We start from the raw sequence: 18,558 nt of genomic DNA on the forward strand, positions 1-18,558 counted from the left end.
CAGCAGGGGTAGCTAAACTAGCAGCTTGACCACCACCAGCATGATCAGGCACAACGCAGCAAAGCACCCGACTAAGTGGGCCGAACCCCATGGTCTAGCAACAGTGTCTGCGGATGACATCACTGCTTATTCCGCTGTTGAGCGTGCACGCCAATTCCCTGTCCATGGCGCATGCCAAGATGACTCCCGCCCTGCACCTGTCAACTAGCACCCAGCGCAGCATTCAATTGTCCCTACCCCAGTCCTTGGAATGCCAGTGCAAATACGCAGCCAACACCCCTCAGGCCACACTACTAAATTCACACATTTCGCGAATGCTTATGCTTGACATGTTACCTTTTAGGCTTGTGGAGATAGAAGCTTTCTACAACCTGATGGCGGCTGCCGTCCATTGGTACTCTGTCCCCAGTCGCCACTATTTCTCCCAATGTGCCATCCCCGCATTACAGTAGCACATGTCCCAGAACAATAGACGTGTCCTCAACAACGCAGTTACTGGGAAAGTCCACCTAACCACAGACACGTGGACAAGTGCTTGTGGGCGGGGATGGTACATCTCGCTGACAGCACACTGGGATAATATAGTGGAAGCCGAGACCCAGTCGGACCTTGGGAGAGAACACATCCTCCCGACGCCAAGGATTGCAGGCCCTGGGTCAATCAGAATTGCCCCCACATTCTACAGCTCCTTCACCTTCTCCTCCTCCTCTACAGCCTCCATCTCTGAAATGACCACATCAGTCGCAAGCTGGAAGCACTGCAGCACTGCTTCGGCCAAGCGGCACAAGGCTGTGCTGAAGCTAATATGCTTAGGTGACAAACCGCACAACGCTGAAGAGTTGTGGACAGCTCTGAAAGAGTAGGTAGGTCTGTGGCTGACACCGCTGATCCTACAGCCAGGCATGGTCATGTGTGACAATGGCTGGAACCTGGTGGCGGCTCTGAGGCGAGGCGAGCTCACACACGTACCATGCCTGGCCCAGGTGCTTAAACTTGTGCTTCAGTGGTTTCTCAAAACCTACTCGAATCTGCCAGATCTGCTTGTCAAAGTACGCCGCTTGTGTGCCCATTTTAGAAAGTCAGCTACAGCTTCTGCCACCCTTGCCGAGCTTTAGCAGCATTTGCAGCTTCTAGCTCACCGACTGATCTGAGATATCCCCACGCATTGGAACTCTACATTGAAGATGTTGGGAAGGATTTATGAGCAGAAGAGGGCAGTTGTTGACTACCAGCATCAACACAGCCATCGGTATTCAGGTCAGACTCCACACATAAAACTTCAGAAGTGGACATGGATGACAGACATATGTACCATCCTCCAAAACTTTGAGGACTCCACCAATATGGCGATGATGCCATAATAACCATCACCATCCCGCTTCTCTGTCTTCTGAAACGCTCTCTGCTCACAATTAAAGAGGATGCATTGCAGGCGGAGCATGATGAGATGGAGCAAGGAACCATACAGGGTGACAGTATACAGCCCAGCCTCATCTCATCACAACATGGATTGGGAGACAATGAGGAAGAGAAGGAGGAAGTACAGAAGCTAGTTTCCTGCGCTATAGACGGCACTATCTGAACAACTATCACACCGTCTGTTCAGCGTGTATGGCCTGAGGACAGGGAGGAGAAGAAAGAAGAGGAGGATGAGGAGGAGAGCATGGTCAGTTGTCCTCTTGGTGAGGACATGGAAGTCTTGCGTCTTTGCAGTCTGGCACACATGGCTGAGTTTATGTTATGCTGCTTTTCCCATGACCCTCGCTTTGTCCAAGTTTTGGGTGACAGTCATTATTGGTTGGTGACACTTCTAGACTCATGCTACAAGGAGAACTTTCTGTCTTTTATTCCCGCTCAAGACAGACCTAATAAAATGGGGCAATGCAAGAATGCCCTTGTTGCGGAACTATTAAAAAAATTCCCATCTGAAAATGCTGGAGGCAGAGGTCACAGTTCTTTGGACAACCAAGGAGTACAGGTGACAGAGATACAAACACAATCCAGGAGAGGCAGAGGAACACTGTCAAAGTTCTGAGACAGTTTTCTCAGACCCTCCCATCGCACAAGCCCTGATGCGTGGAGTACTCTCCCAAGGAGGGAAAAGTTGCGGCAGAGGCTGAGGGAGTATCTTGCCGACCGTACCAATGTCCTCTGTGATGCTTCTGTGCCTTATAATTATTGGGTATCCAAGCTGGACACGTGGCATGAACTAGCACTCTATGCCTTGGAGGTCCTGGCCTGCCCTGCCGCTAGTGTTTTGTCAGAGCAGGTTTTTAGTGCCGCTGGTGGAATTATAACCCATAGGTGCATCCACCTGTCAACTGAAAATGCTGACAGGCTTACTTATAAAAATGAAAAAAGGCTGGATTGGGCCAGACTTCTCAACACCACCAAATGATAGCAGCGTAAAATAAACTCAAATACAGTGTCTTTTTTTGGAGGAAGTCTAACTCTATTCCCATGCACCTCTGTCTTCACACCCAGACATGAGTATACACTTCCTGATTTTGTCTGTTTGCTCTTGTCCTCCTCCTTCTCCGCATCCTCATCCTCCACCACCATATTACCACGATATGTACCATATCAACATATCTACGTCTCTTGCAAGCGACATTGTTCCTCCAAATTTTTGGCAGCCCTTGCATTCACTGCATAAGCCAACACTATGGGAGACCCACTTCCTAATAATGGAAACATTGTTTTCAGGAGGCCCTCTGACCTCTACATTTCTTGTAAGGGGCATTGGAGTTCCTCCAAATTTTTGGCAGCCATTGCTTCACTGCATACTCAAACAGTATGAGAGACCCACTTTCTTAAAATGGAAACATTATTTTAAGCAGGCCCTTCGACCTCTACGTCTCTTGCAAGAGGCATTTGAGTTCCAACTAAATTTTTGGCAGCAGGTATTTCACTGCATAGTTCAACGGCTGACAAAATTTAGAAAAAAAACCACTAACAATTTAAAGACATATAGAGCTGGGACCCAGTAACGAGTACAACATGTTCCCATTAGGAAGTAGAGGGTCTGCTATTCAATTATAGGGTATGCAGTGAGTGCAACGACTGCCAAAATTTAGGAAAAACCTTACTAACAATTTGAAGACAAATAGGGCTGGGCCACAGTAACAACATGTTCTCATTAGAAAGGAGAGGGTCTGCTATTCAGTTATAAGGTATGCATTGAGTCCAATGGCTGCGAAAATTTAGGAAAAACCTCACTAACAATTTAAAGACACATAGAGTAACGACATATTCCCATTAGAAAGGAGAGGGTCTCCCATACTATTTGCCTATGTAGTGACTGCAAGTGTTGCCAAAAGTTTGGAGGCACTTCAATGCCCCTTGGAAGATGCATGGAGGTCAGAGGGCCTCCTGAAAACAATGTTCCCTTTATTAGGAATTGGGTCTCCCATTGTGTTTGCCTATGCAGTGAATGCAAGGGTTGCCAAAAATTTGGAGGCACTCCAATGCCCCTTGGAAGAGACATGGAGGTCAGAGGGCCTCCTGAAAACAATGTTCTCTTTATTAGGAAGTGGGTCTCCCATAGTGTTGGCTTATGCAGTGAATGCAAGGGCTGCCAAAAATTTGGAGGCATTCCATTGACTCTTGGAAGAGACGTGGAGGTCAGGGGCCTCCTGTAAACAATTTTCCCATTATTAGTTAGTGGGTCTCCCATAGTGTTGGCTTATGCAGTGAATTCAAGGGCTGCCAAAAATTTGGAGGCACTCCAATGCCCCTTGGAAGAGACATGGAGGTCAGAGGGCCTCCTGAAAACAATGTTCCCATTATTAGGAAGTGGGTCTCCCATTGTGTTGGCTTATGCAGTGAATGCAAGGGCTGCCAAAAATTTGGAGGCACTCCATTGCCTCTTGGAAGAGACGTGGAGGAGGGCCTCATAAAAAATGTTCCCATTAGAAAGGAGCGGGTCTCCTATACTTGTAATGCCAATGCACTAAGTGTATGGGCTGACAAACATTTACACCTGGGGGGTATACATGAACATACTGTATAAATTTTTTTATGGGCATCATAAACACCCTTTAAAAAAATTATGTGGGTGTTGCATCACGGACCACAGTCACCTTGGTGATATGGTGGTGGAGGATAAGGAGATGGAGAAGGACAAGAACAAATAGCCAAAATCAGGAAGCATATACCCATGTGTGGGTGTGAAAAGGTGCATGGGAATACACCTCCCAAAAAAAGACACTGGATTTGAGTTTATGTTACGCTGCTATCATTCGGTGGTGTTGAGAAGTCTGGCCCAATCCAGCCCTTGTTCATTTTTATAAAAATCAGCCTGTGAGCATTTTCAGTTGACAGGCGGATGTGCTTATCAGTTATAATTCCACCAGCAGCAGTAAAAACCCGCTCTGATAAAATGTTAGCGGCAGGGCAGGCCAGGATCTCCAAGGCGTAGAGAGACAGTTCATTCCATGTATCCAGCTTTGATACACAATAATTATAAGGCACAGAGGAATCATGGAGGACGTTGGTACGGTCGGCAAGGTACTTCCTCAGCATCTTCCCAAACTTTGCACTCCTTCTGAGAGTACCCCACGCCTCAGGGCCTGTGAAATGGGAGGGGATGAGAAAATGTTCCCAGAACTTTGACAGTGTTCCCCTTCCTCTGTTGGATTGGAGTTGTGTCTCTCTCGCCTGTGCTTCTTGGTTGTCCAACGAACTGTGACCTCTGCCGCCAGCGTTTTCAGATAGGAATTTTTTTAATAGTTTCGCAACAAGTGCTTTCTGGTACTGCCCCATTTTTGTAGACCTGTGCGCCTCAGGAATAAGAGATAGAAAGTTTTCCTGTAGCGTGAGTCTAGAAGTGTCACCAACCAGTAATGACTGTCACCCAAAATTTTGAGAACGCAAGGGTCATGGGAAAGGCAGCGTAACATAAACTCAGCAATGCGTGCCAGACTGCTAACAGGCAAGACTTCCATGTCCTCAACAAGAGGAGAACTGACCATGCTCTCCTCCTCCTCCTCTCTGTCCTCAGGCCGTCCATGCTGAACAGACGGTATGACAGTTGTGCAGGTAGTACCGTCTATAGCGCATGAAACCAGCTCCTGTTCTTCCTCCTCCTCCTCCTCTTCCTCATTGTCTCCCAATCCATGTTGGGATGAGATGAGGCTGGGCTGTGTTTAATCACCCCGTATGGCTCCTTGCTCCATCTTATCGTGCTCCGCCTGCAATGCATCCTCTTTGTGAGCAGAAAGCATTTCAGAAGACAGAGAAGCGGGATGGTGATAATAATCATGGCATTATCATTGCTCACCATCTTAGTAGAGTCCTCAAAGTTTTGGAGGATGGTACATATTTCTGATATCCATGTCCACTCATGAGGTCTTATGTGTGGAGTCTGAACTGAACACCGACGACCTTGTTGATGCTGGTACTCAACAGCTGCCTTCTTCTACTAACAAATACTTCCCAACATGTGCAGTGTAGAGTTCCAACACGTGGGGACATCAAACACCAGTCTTTAAGCCGGAAGCTGCAAACGCTGCTGAAACACGGCAAGGGCGGCGGAAGCTGTAGGTGACTTTCTAAAATGGGCACACAGGCGGCGTACTTTAACATGCAGATCAGGCAGCTCCGGGTAGGATTTTAGAAATCGCTGAACCATGAGGTTAAGCACATGGGTCAGGCAGGGTAGGTGTGTGAACTCGCCTTGCCTCAGAGCTGCCACCAGGTTCCGGCCATTGTCACACACGACCATGCCTGGCTTTAGGTTCAGCGGTGTGAGACACAGATCTGCCTGCTCTTTCAGAGCTGTCCACAGCTCTTCAGCATTGTGCGGTTTGTCACCTAAGCATATTAGCTTCCACACAGCCTGCTGCCGCTTGGCCGGGGCAGTGCTGTAGTGCTTCCAGCTTGTGACTGATGTGGTAATTTCAGAATTGGAGGCTGAAGAGGGGGAGGAGGCTGAGGAGGATGAGGTGCAGGAGCTGTAGACTGTGGGGGCAACTCTGATTGACCTAGGGCCTGCAATCCTTGGCGTCTGGAGGACATGTTCCTTCCCAAGGTCCAACTGTATCCTGGCTTCCACTATTAATTTACTGAGACGTCAGCGAGATGTAACGTCCCTGCCCACAAGCACTTGTCCATGTGTCGTGGTTAGGTGGACTTTCCCGGTAACTGCATTGTTGAGGGCACGGCTCAAGTTTTTGGACACGTGCTCGTGTAATGTGGGGACGGCACACCAGGAGAAATAGTGGCAGCTGGGGACCAAGTACTGAGGGACGGCTGCCGCCATCAGGATGCGGAATGCTTCCATCTCCATGGGCCTAAAAGGCAACATTTCGAGCGCAAGAAGTCGTGAAATGTGAGAATTTAGTATTGTGGCCTGTGGGGCATTGCCTGCGTATTTGCGCTTGCGTTCCAGGGACTGGGGTATGGACTACTGAACGCTGCACTGGGAATAGGACATGGACTTGCTTCTGATGATGCCTCTCGAGAGTGTGTACAGACAGGTGCAATGTAGGAGGCATCTTCGCATGCACCATGGACAGGGGATTGGCTTGCTTGCACAACAGCGGAAGAAGCAGTGGTACCACCCGCAGACACTGTTCCTGGACCCTGGGGTTCGGTCCACAAAGTCAGGTGCTTTGCTGCCTGATGATGTTGTTGGTGGTCAGGCTGCTAGTTTTGCCACCCCCGCTGATGCTGGCCTGGCAGGTGGTGCAAATGGCCTTATTGGGGTTATCGGCAGAGTCTTTAAAAAACAACCAGACTCAAGAAGACCTTACAGTTATACTGGCAACTTCCTTCATGTTGGTGTTACGGGGAATGGTAGCCTGCCTTTTGTCTGCTGCCACCACACTGCTTCTTCTTGCTTGTTGGGGTGCACTGCCTTTCTCCCCCTGTGTGCTGCAGTCCTCGCTCTGCATGTCCTCCTGCCAGGTTGGGTCAGTTACTATATCATCCACCACCTCGTCTTCCACTTCTGCACCGTGGTGCTCCTCCTGACTTTCTGGCAATTGTGTCTCATCATCGTCCACCTCTTGTGACACTTTCCCACCGTCGCCTTCGTGTGACCGTGGCTGCTCAAATATTTGGGCATCGCTACATGCGATCTCCTCTTGCCCCGCTTCAAATGGACTGGGTGAGAGGCCCGAATCTATAAATGGAAAAGTGAACAGCTCTTCGGAGTGTCCAAGTGTGGGATCAGTTGTCAATGGGCACTCGGCACGGTGGGAGGAAGGAGGATCAGGGTGAGGAATATACAGTCCAGACTCACGGCTACTGAGACTTAACCATGTGGAAGACAGGGTGGTGGTCGTGGCAAAGTGGCTGGAATCATTATCCGCTATTCAACCAACAACCTTTTGACACTGCTCTGGGTTCAATATTGGTATGCTGCGGTCCCATAGGAATTAGGACAGCAAGGTCGGGAGAGAAGATGTGGGTGTTTGTTGTGACACAATTTCAGCTTGCCCACGGCCTCGGCCTCTGCATGCACTATCACAATCATGTCCTGTTCCCCGTCCCTTTCCACACGCCTTGCCCATTTTAAGTGGAGGACAATATTTTCCACGCTCATTACAAATGGCTGAATTTGGAGCGAAAGTTATATGTAATCCGTGTGACGTAGAAACCACAGTTTTAAATACCTGGCCTGTAGGTAACTATTTTGAACAGCAAACCGGTGTCAAAAACTTTGCTGACAAACTGAAAAAAATTTGAATGGAGGCCAGAAATGGCAGTATTTTCAGTGCAATTATATGTGATCCGTTTGACGGACAAACCACAGTTTTAAATAGCTGGATTTTTAGCGCTGTAATATTGAAAGGACCTGACTGTATTCTGAAGTGCCAACAAGCAAATGGCGCAGAAAAACGGTGATCTCTGGATTGCTTTTTAAGCAAATAATGAGGATTAAGATCCAAAAAAAATATTCCTGGCCCCTGAGACCTGGGCCTATGTCTAGAAATATCTAACAGCAGCAGAAGGCAGAACTGGAATGGAGCCTCTTGTGCTATATGCACTGCAGTCTGCTAAATACACTGCCTGCCTGATATCTCTGCAGATGGATTAGTTCTTAGAAGGACTCTTTGTTGAGATGGATATGTGCAGGGGTGGATTAAGAGTAGCAAGGGCCCCGGGCAGTTTAGAAGGCGCGGGCCCCCCACCCCACACACACACACCTGATGTATCACGTGACATGTCACATAATCCCCTGTGATAGATCATGTGATAGTTCATGTGAAATTAATTTGCCACAATATTAATTATAATAATTATTTTTAGGCTGTGTGCCCACTACGCGTTTTTTAAGCGTTTCCGCAGCGGCAATTCCGCTGCGGAAACGCTTATAAAACGCTTGGTAGAAGGTCTGCCATGTTCCCCAATGATAATCCGCATGTGCTGTGCACATGCTTCGGAAATTTCCGCTGCGGATTATCATTGCGGAAAAATCCGCAGCACTAACAATTATTTTGCGGAAGCGCGGCGCCATTGACTTCGCCGCCATTGACTTGCATTGGAACGCATGTAATCCGAAAGACTGCATCTGTACATGCAGAATCCATGCGTTTCAATGTGCGGATGGTACCCGGGTTTGGAGAAGAGGAGACTCTCCTCCGGACCCGGGTACCATAGAACCTGTAAAAAAAAGAATAAAATAAAAAATAAATATTATACTTACCTTCTGATGGCCCCCGGTGTCTTTATCCGATGCGTTCTGGCTTGCCGGCAGCTTGCGATGGTCTGAAAAGGACCTGCCGTGACGTCATTTAGTCATGTGACGTATCACGCGACCGCTGACGTCGGCAGGCCATCAGAAGGTATTTATTTTTTACCATTCTTTTACGGTCACACTATATAAATACATGCCGGTTGCATGGATTTATATAGCGTGACCAAGTTGTCAAGCACTTTCCAAGTGATGCTAAAATCGTTTGGAAAGCGCTTGTCAACCCACATGCGGAAATGCATGTGAAGAACGCTTCACATCCGCATGTCCCTGGCAGGAAAAACGCATGTACAATCCGCATGCGTTTTTTCTGCCAGGGAGATGCAGAAACGCTCAAAAAAAATCCGGAGCATTTCTGCATCGTGGACACATAGCCTTACATTAATTGTATGACTCAATATTGAGCACACGTAGCCATCTATACACAGCAGGAGGCCGCACGGAGCCATCTATACACGGCAGGAGGCCGCACGGAGCCATCTATACAAAGCGGGAGGACGCACGGAGCCATCTATACACAGCGGGAGGCCGCACGTAGCCATCTATACACGGCAGGAGGCCGCACGGAGCCATCTATACACGGCAGGAGGCCGCACGGAGCCATCTATACAAAGCGGGAGGCCGCACGGAGCCATCTATACACGGCAGGAGGCCGCACGTAGCCATCTATACAAAGCGGGAGGCCGCACGGAGCCATCTATACAAAGCGGGAGGCCGCACGTAGCCATCTATACACAGCGGGAGGCCGCACGTAGCCATCTATACACAGCGGGAGGCCGCACGGCCCCCCCTCCAGAGACAGCAGGAGGCCGCACAGCGCTATTTATACTCAGCAGGAGGCCGCACGCAGTCACACACACAAACATATACAGACATGTACATACACACATAAACACATTTGAAACACAAAAATACATATAAACAGACATCACACAATGATATCTGCCTGCACACACATACATACACATACACACACACACTCACTCTCACACATACACACTCTCTCTCACACACACACTCACCATCCCCCGGCTCGGCTCCAGTCCTCCTGGCTACTGTTCCTCTCCGGTGGTAAATAGCAGTGCAGGCCGGGCGCGCACGGCGGGACGTCGCAGCTAGGAGAAATGGCCTCGCACAGGGCCATGTCTCCTAGCAGTGATGCGGCCGGGCCAGCACACAAGGAAGTTAACTGCTGCAGTGCTGGCCCGGCCGAAGAAGAAGCAGCGGCCGTGCACCGCTGCTGGGGGAGTGGTCCGGGCCCCCCCCCGCCACTGTCTGCCGGTATGTGCCGCGGGGCCGCACATATAATGAGGGCAATCCGGCCATAGCCCGCCCGGAGCCCCGGGTCCCATGGAGACCCGAGGCCCCAGGCGGTAGCCCGGATTGCCCTCAATATAATCCGCCGATGGATATGTGTAATGTACGGTTTTCTCCCTGCATTACCTAATACACAACTAAATCTCTTCCCAGCTCAGCAGCACGTCTCCCTACACTGCCTGATTGTGCAGTAGACTGACGAGCACAACGGCGCCAGGTCTGATATAGACCTGATGATGCTGTGCGGCCAGCCAATCACTGTAATGCCGCAACCACCATGGCTGCGGCATTACAGTGAGTGGCAGGCAATACCTGCATGGTGATTGGTGCTCTAAAGAGCGCAAAACATGCAGGGAGAGGTACTGAGCATCCTCCCTAGCATCTCGCAAGAACTCAGCGAGCTCTGAGCATCTCGAGTACTGAGACACTCAGCTGAGTACCAAGCATTTGCGAGTATGCTTGCTCATCGCCACTCTCTAACAATAGCGAGGACTGACTGCTGACCCTTGAAAAATAGTAAGGGCCGCCAGATGGCCCTCTAAAAATAGGCTTTGTGACTTACAGAGTCCCTCCTTCATAAATGAAACAGGATGTGTCAGATGATGTGTCAAACACCACATAGCCAGATAAGGTTGTAAAATGTTAAAATCACATTTCCTGGTGAATCCATTTGTCTTAGTTGAAAGCAATGCAAAAGTGCAAAAATGCATTAAAAACGCTAGGCGTGAACATAGCCTAGGGTGTGGAGGAGTATTTTTGTTTTTGTATATTTATTTTGCCTTATATACAAGTCATTACTCTGGAAAGGATGTTACTTAACATATTTCCAAGGAAAATCCATTTTGGTTTAGCTTTTGTATGTTTTATTGTGAGTCCGCAAAAGTGGCGTAATACCTCTGACAACGTTGTTGACAGCAGTGACCTGGGAGTCAGAAATGCTTCCAGGGGTCTTCCCCATGCTATTCCCATGTCATTTGAGCACTGTTCTCATCGATTTGGGCAATTTTTAGGCCCTCTGCTGACCGCCGGGGGGAGCCGCCGGAAAAATGCTCGAGTTTCCCAAAGACTTACATTGGGCTAGTTACTCGGTCCGAGCATTTGAGTATTCCAATGTGCTCGACCCGAGCAACGAGTACCCGAGCATTTTAGTGCTCGCTCATCACTAGTTCTTATCTTTATGCAAAAAAATTACCTAAAAAAAACGGATTTGCTATTAGTAGAAATTTTCTCATACTGCCCTAAATTTGGTCTGGACCAACTCTCAACAGTGCGTGGTCACTTGTACCCCAAGTTACTCCTAAGGGTGATCATGAGCTCCAAAAAGCATTGGATACCCTATACTTGAAATTTAACCAATTTCTTTTGAAATATGCAGTCATTTAAGGAAAATAGCAACACTGGAAAACCACCAAGTGCCCCTATATGCCTTAAACCTTGAGGGAAATAGAGCAAAATAAAAAGAATTTGACATCTAGATATCAACACCTGAGTCATCCATTTGTCCTCATTTCTCATGCCAAACTCCTTAAGACTTTAGGTGAGAACAATAACTTTAAAATAGGAGACAACGGCTGCTTCTATTTATAGGGTATTACCAGGCAGATCCGCTGGCACCAGGAAAATTAACAGAGAAAAGTTGTCAAGTGAAAAACATTATTGTTTACCAACAGATCCATCAAATTCTGACTACTGTGAATTGCGCTTTTCTCTATATTGCATTTATCTACAGTGACAGATGCTTTCAATACAAGCCATGTTTTATTACAATGGTGCGCCGTGCCAGTCACAAGATGAGTCAAATAATATTAAAGCATTATTTCTGCTTTCATATCCAGCTTTTAAAACTTGAAAAATTTTTCTTTTCTTTTATAGAGTTCAATCATCTGATCACTGCATACTAATAGAGATTCACTGCAAACCGTCTACACGTTCAAATATTGTGGAATAAAGGCAAGTTATTATTAGTGTTGAGCCACCCCCGTAGTGTTGGGGTCGGTTCGGTTCGTCGAACACCGGGATGTTCAAGGAACTGTTCGTCAAACTGTTCGTTGAACACCTTAGAACACCGTAGAACACCGTTAAAACCAATGGCAGGCAAACAAAAACACATAGAACTACATAGAAAACACGCTCAAAGGTGTCCAAAAGCTGACAAACTGCTCAGAAGACGCTCTCTTTAAAAAAGCCGGCCGGCAATTCATCAGCGGCATACACCGGTACCCGACAATTTAGACAAGAAGGAATAGAGCATCACACATAGATTAGATAAATAGAAACATGTCAGTCACATATATAAGAAGTACAGTGACAGTGTTGGTCACTGTACTTGTCATTTAGTGTAAAGGATTTATTAAAAAAATATTAGTGTTTTCATGCACTGTCTCTTTAAAAAAGCCAGCCGGCAATTCAGCAGCGGTACCCGACAATTTAGAACAGAAAGATAGAGAATCACACATAGATTAGATAGATAGAAACATGTCAGTCACATATATAAGAAGTACAGTGACAGTGTTGGTTACTGTACTTGTCATTTAGTGTTAAAATAAAGGATTTATTTAAAAAAAAATTGGCGTAGGGTTCCCCGTAATTTTAGTCTCTAGCGGAGGTTAAGCAGACGGCTGGGGCAGATGTTTGAAGCCTGGGAAGGGGGTAATACCCATGGAGCTTCCCAGGCTACTAATATCAGCCCCCAGCTGAATACCTAGCCTTTACTAGCTATTAAAATGGGGGACCCCCCCAAAAAAATTACATTGGTCCCCTCTATTTTAATAGCTAGCAAAGGCTAGGCAGACAGCTGGGGTGTTATGCACACGCCCGGACTGACTGGCGTGTGCGGGTGTTGTGGTTCCACTGGACCATGAACCGGAGAGTGCCTAGAGGGGCGTGACTAAGTATCTGGCCGATCCGACCAAGATGGCACGACGGCATACGACGCCAGTGCACCAGGGAGAAACCGGGCAGAGGGACCAGGTGCTACTCCAGGTCAAACTCCGGACACGGGGGTTGACCCACACTGGGATTACTGGAACAGGCAGGTTAGGCTGGCACAGACTGGTGGATGTAAGCAAACACGGCAGGTATGCAGATGGGTGGATACAGGTGAGTATGCAGGCAGGGAGGTACTGGCCGAAAGGACGGGCTGGAGCACAGAGAGGTTAAGACCCAGTACAGACTGGGTCACAGAACCGCAGATGCGGTAGACAACCACAGCAGAGAGGGAACGCCCGAAGCGGTGGGCAAGAACAGAGCAGGACAGGGCTGCAGGAGCAGCGAGCACAAGCAGGGCAGGACAGGACTGTCGGAGCAGCGGGCAGAAGCAGGGCAGGACAGGACTGCCGGAGCAGTGGGCAGAAGCAGGGCAGGACAGGACTGCCGGAGCAGCGGGCAGAAGCAGGGCAGGACAGGACTGCCGGAGCAGCGGGCAGAAGCAGGGCAGGACAGGACTGCCGGAGCAGCGGGCAGAAGCAGGGCAGGACAGGACTGCCGGAGCAGTGAGCGGAGCAAGGCTGCCGGAGCAGTGAGCAAAAGGGTCAGAGCGGAGCAAGGCTGCCGGAGCAGTGAGCAAGGAGTCAGAGCAGGACGGACAGGGCTCTGTTCACACGGAACAGACAGGAAGGGAAAGGCAGAGCCAGATACCCACAGGGTATTTGCAGTGAAGTAGCAAGTGGACCACAAACTCACAAACGGGAGTACAGAGACAACAAGCAGGAGTTAGGTACGAGTTCAGACTCTGCAGAAAAAGGAAAGGAATGGACATAGAGGCAAAACAGGTAAAGGATAGGAGAGAGTTCAGACTGTAACTGAGTGTACGGAAGAGACCAACACTGCAGCGGGATACAGGAGCGGGTCTGGGAATACGGCCCCCAGAGAGGCGGGACGAACAGGCAAGGAGCGTGTTCAGACAGGCCTGGAAATACAGCCTCCAGGAAAGGCAGCAGGCAAGAGTACACAGACAGGACTCAGTTCAGACAGGAACAGATACCGCAAGGCAGGGACACAAACAGGACTCTGTTCAGACGGGAACAGATACCACAAGGCAGAGACACAAACAGGACTCTGTTCAGACGGGAACAGATACCGCAAGGCACAGACAGGCAGATCTAGGAATACAGCCCCTAGAAGGCGAAAGAACAGGCAAGAAGCGTGTTCACAAGAACAGACCACAGTTCAGACACAGAACTGGAAAACAGGCAGGAAAACAGGATAGGACCTGACATGCCAGAGCCAAAAAGCCGACTGACAGGACACAATGCTCAGGCGCCATCTTGAGGAAGAAGGTGGTATAAATACCCAAAGATGGACAGCAATAGGCTGAAGGTGCAACAGGGGCGTGTCCGCAGCAGGTACAAGAAACAGGAAGTTCAGCGGGCGTCGCCCTATGCAGCCAAAACAGACAAACAGACAGCAAGGAGGGAAGCCAGAGAGACATTCTGGACTGGAGATCAAGTGCGCGCTCCTGCACAGTGGGAGATGGACCAGCATGCAAGGACGCCGCCAGGTATGTTACAGTACCCCCCCCTTACGCCCCCTCTTCTTCAGGTCTGCCAGAATCTTCCGCAGGGAATTCGAGGACCAGTCGTTCACTTCAAGGAGATCACTTCCACTGTCCACAGGAAAAATTGATCTCATCTGGTTAGCTAGGATGCTACCTCCTATCCAGCCATCCTCAGCAACAGACGAAACGGGTGGAGTACCAGGAACAGCACACAAGGAAGTCTCTCTCCACATATTTTCACGTGGCACCCCAGAGGGTACAGGAGACAACTGGAAGTCCTTCACCGGGTTGGAGGGGGACAGAGACTTGGGGGTAATCTCTGCTTCGAGGTACATCTTGTCAAGCTCACAGGAAGAAATAGACGGGTTATCAGGTACATAATGAGGAAAAGTCACTGTCTCTTTGTTATCTGGTGGTACCCCGGAGAATTCAGGAAACAACTGGAGGTCCTCCGCCGGGTCAGAAGAGTGCAGAGGCTCAATGAAAACATCTGCTTCAGAGTACACTAGGTCGGACTCACTGGAGGAAGCAGGCGAGGTATCGGGTACCGAGTATAGGAAAGTCTCTGTCCATTCACCACCAGGTGGCACCCCGAAGGGTTCTGGAGACAACTGGAGGTCCTCCGCCTGGTCAGAGGGGTGTAGAGACTCAAGGGTAACCTCTGCTTCAGAGTACACAAGGTCGGACTCACTGGACGAAGCAAGCGAGGTATCAGATCCAGGATATAGGAAAGTCTCTGTCCATTCACCACCAGGTGGCACCCCGAAGGGTTCTGGAGACAACTGGAGGTCCTCCGCCTGGTCGGAGGGGTGTAGAGACTCGGGAGTAATCTCTGCTTCGGAGTACACTAGGTTGGACTCACTGGACGAAGCGAGCGAGGTATCAGGTACAGAGTAAAGGAGAGTCTCTGTCCTTTCGCTACCAGGTAGCACCCCGAAGGGTTCTGGAGATAACTGCAGGTCCTCCACCTGGTCGGAGGGGTGTAGAGACTCGGGAGTAACCTCTGCTTCGGAGTACACTAGGTTGGACTCACTGGACGAAGCGAGCGAGGTATCAGGTACAGAGTAAAGGAGAGTCTTTGTCCTTTCGCTACCAGGTAGCACCCCGAAGGGTTCTGGAGACAACTGGAGGTCCTCCGCCTGGTCGGAGGGGTGTAGAGACTCGGGGGTAACTACCACTTTGGGGTACCGATTGTCAGGCTCACAGGACGAAGCGGACAAAGTATCGAGTACCGAGTGTAGAGAAGTCTCTCTCCATTTGTCATCGAGTGGTATCCCGGAGGATTCAGGAGGCAACAGGGGGTCCTCCACCAGGAAGTAGAGGTGCACAGACTCAGAGGTAACCACAGCTTTGGAGCATCCTTGGACATGCACACCGGTTAAAGTGGGTGAAGCATCTGATGCCGGGTGCAGGAAGTTCTCCTGTGTGGAGTCTGGATGGGCAGAAGTCTTTTCGGGCAGGAGAACCGGAGCACTACCCACGCACATTACCCGTTGGGGCTTCTCCGGGATACAGGGAGATGAAGCTTCAGTAGGGACTTCAAGGTTGGGATCAGGAGGTCTCAGGGAGGACAGACCCTGGCGTGACGGCTTGCCTCTATGTCTAGCACGTCTGGACTGCCTCTTGAGGTTGGGAGAAGTATTCCGGAAAGCGTAGTCACCCTGTGAGGATTCTGGGTGGGCAGTAGTCTCATTGGGCTGGAGGACTATTGCGCTACCCACACACATTACCCATCAGGGCTGCTCCGGGATATTGGGAGGTGAAGCTTCAGCAGGAGCCTCCGGGTTAGGATCATCGAAGACCATTAGAAAGGCCACCAGGAAGGTCATTAGGTCCAGGAGGATCGGATCCTGTGTTTCATATAGGGGGTTGATCCATTCCAAGGCATCACCCGCCAGGTAAGACATAATGAATGCCACCTTAACCCGATCGGTGGGAAAACATAGAGGGTAGAACTTGAAGTGTAGCATGCATTGCTCCACAAATGCACGACTTTGTCTTGGATCCCCATAGTAACGTGGCGGATCCACAGGAACGAGAGCAGATAGATCCATCTGGACGGGTGCGTAATTCGCCTGGAACTCAGCTGAGAAAAATAAATAAATTTTATTTATTTTTAATGCATGTATTCGCTGGAAAACTTCTCAGAGAGCGAAGGCCGTGGGGCTCAACGGGAACCATGGCCTGAGCATGCTGTTATGCACACGCCCGGACTGACTGGCGTGTGCGGGTGTTGTGGTTCCACTGGACCATGAACCGGAGAGTGCCTGGAGGGGCGTGACTAAGTATCTGGCCGATCCGACCAAGATGGCACGACGGCATACGACGCCAGTGCACCAGGGAGAAACCGGGCAGAGGGACCAGGTGCTACTCCAGGTCAAACTCCGGACACGGGGGTTGACCCACACTGGGATTACTGGAACAGGCAGGTTAGGCTGGCACAGACTGGTGGATGTAAGCAAACACGGCAGGTATGCAGATGGGTGGATACAGGTGAGTATGCAGGCAGGGAGGTACTGGCCGAAAGGACGGGCTGGAGCACAGAGAGGTTAAGACCCAGTACAGACTGGGTCACAGAACCGCAGATGCGGTAGACAACCACAGCAGAGAGGGAACGCCAGAAGCGGTGGGCAAGAACAGAGCAGGACAGGGCTGCAGGAGCAGCGAGCACAAGCAGGGCAGGACAGGACTGCCGGAGCAGCGGGCAGAAGCAGGGCAGGACAGGACTGCCGGAGCAGTGGGCAGAAGCAGGGCAGGACAGGACTGCCGGAGCAGCGGGCAGAAGCAGGGCAGGACAGGACTGCCGGAGCAGCGGGCAGAAGCAGGGCAGGACAGGACTGCCGGAGCAGCGGGCAGAAGCAGGGCAGGACAGGACTGCCGGAGCAGTGAGCGGAGCAAGGCTGCCGGAGCAGTGAGCAAAAGGGTCAGAGCGGGGCAAGGCTGCCGGAGCAGTGAGCAAGTAGTCAGAGCAGGACGGACAGGGCTCTGTTCACACGGAACAGACAGGAAGGGAAAGGCAGAGCCAGATACCCACAGGGTATTTGCAGTGAAGTAGCAAGTGGACCACAAACTCACAAACGGGAGTACAGAGACAACAAGCAGGAGTTAGGTACGAGTTCAGACTCTGCAGAAAAAGGAAAGGAATGGACATAGAGGCAAAACAGGTAAAGGATAGGAGAGAGTTCAGACTGGAACTGAGTGTACGGAAGAGACCGACACTGCAGCGGGATACAGGAGCGGGTCTGGGAATACGGCCCCCAGAGAGGCGGGACGAACAGGCAAGGAGCGTGTTCAGACAGGACAGACAAGATACAGGAATGGATCTAGGTAATCGGCCCCTAGAAGGCGGGAGGAACAGGCTAGGAGCGTGTTCAGACAGGCCTGGAAATACAGCCTCCAGGAAAGGCAGCAGGCAAGAGTACACAGACAGGACTCAGTTCAGACAGGAACAGATACCGCAAGGCAGGGACACAAACAGGACTCTGTTCAGACGGGAACAGATACCACAAGGCAGAGACACAAACAGGACTCTGTTCAGACGGGAACAGATACCGCAAGGCACAGACAGGCAGATCTAGGAATACAGCCCCTAGAAGGCGAAAGAACAGGCAAGAAGCGTGTTCACAAAAACAGACCACAGTTCAGACACAGAACTGGAAAACAGGCAGGAAAACAGGATAGGACCTGACATGCCAGAGCCAAAAAGCCGACTGACAGGACACAATTCTCAGGCGCCATCTTGAGGAAGAAGGTGGTATAAATACCCAAAGATGGACAGCAATAGGCTGAAGGTGCAACAGGGGCGTGTCCGCAGCAGGTACAAGAAACAGGAAGTTCAGCGGGCGTCGCCCTATGCAGCCAAAACAGACAAACAGACAGCAAGGAGGGAAGCCAGAGAGACATTCTGGACTGGAGATCAAGTGCGCGCTCCTGCACAGTGGGAGATGGACCACCATGCAAGGACGCCGCCAGGTATGTTACATGGGGGCTGATATTAATAGCCCAGGAAGGGTGCCATGAAGATTGGCCCCCTCCTTGGCTAGAA

Source organism: Phyllobates terribilis, unplaced genomic scaffold (assembly GCF_046119375.1).
Source record: "Phyllobates terribilis strain yellow unplaced genomic scaffold, ASM4611937v1 Scaffold_1__5_contigs__length_1240528914, whole genome shotgun sequence".
NCBI classification, from domain to species: domain Eukaryota; kingdom Metazoa; phylum Chordata; class Amphibia; order Anura; family Dendrobatidae; genus Phyllobates; species Phyllobates terribilis.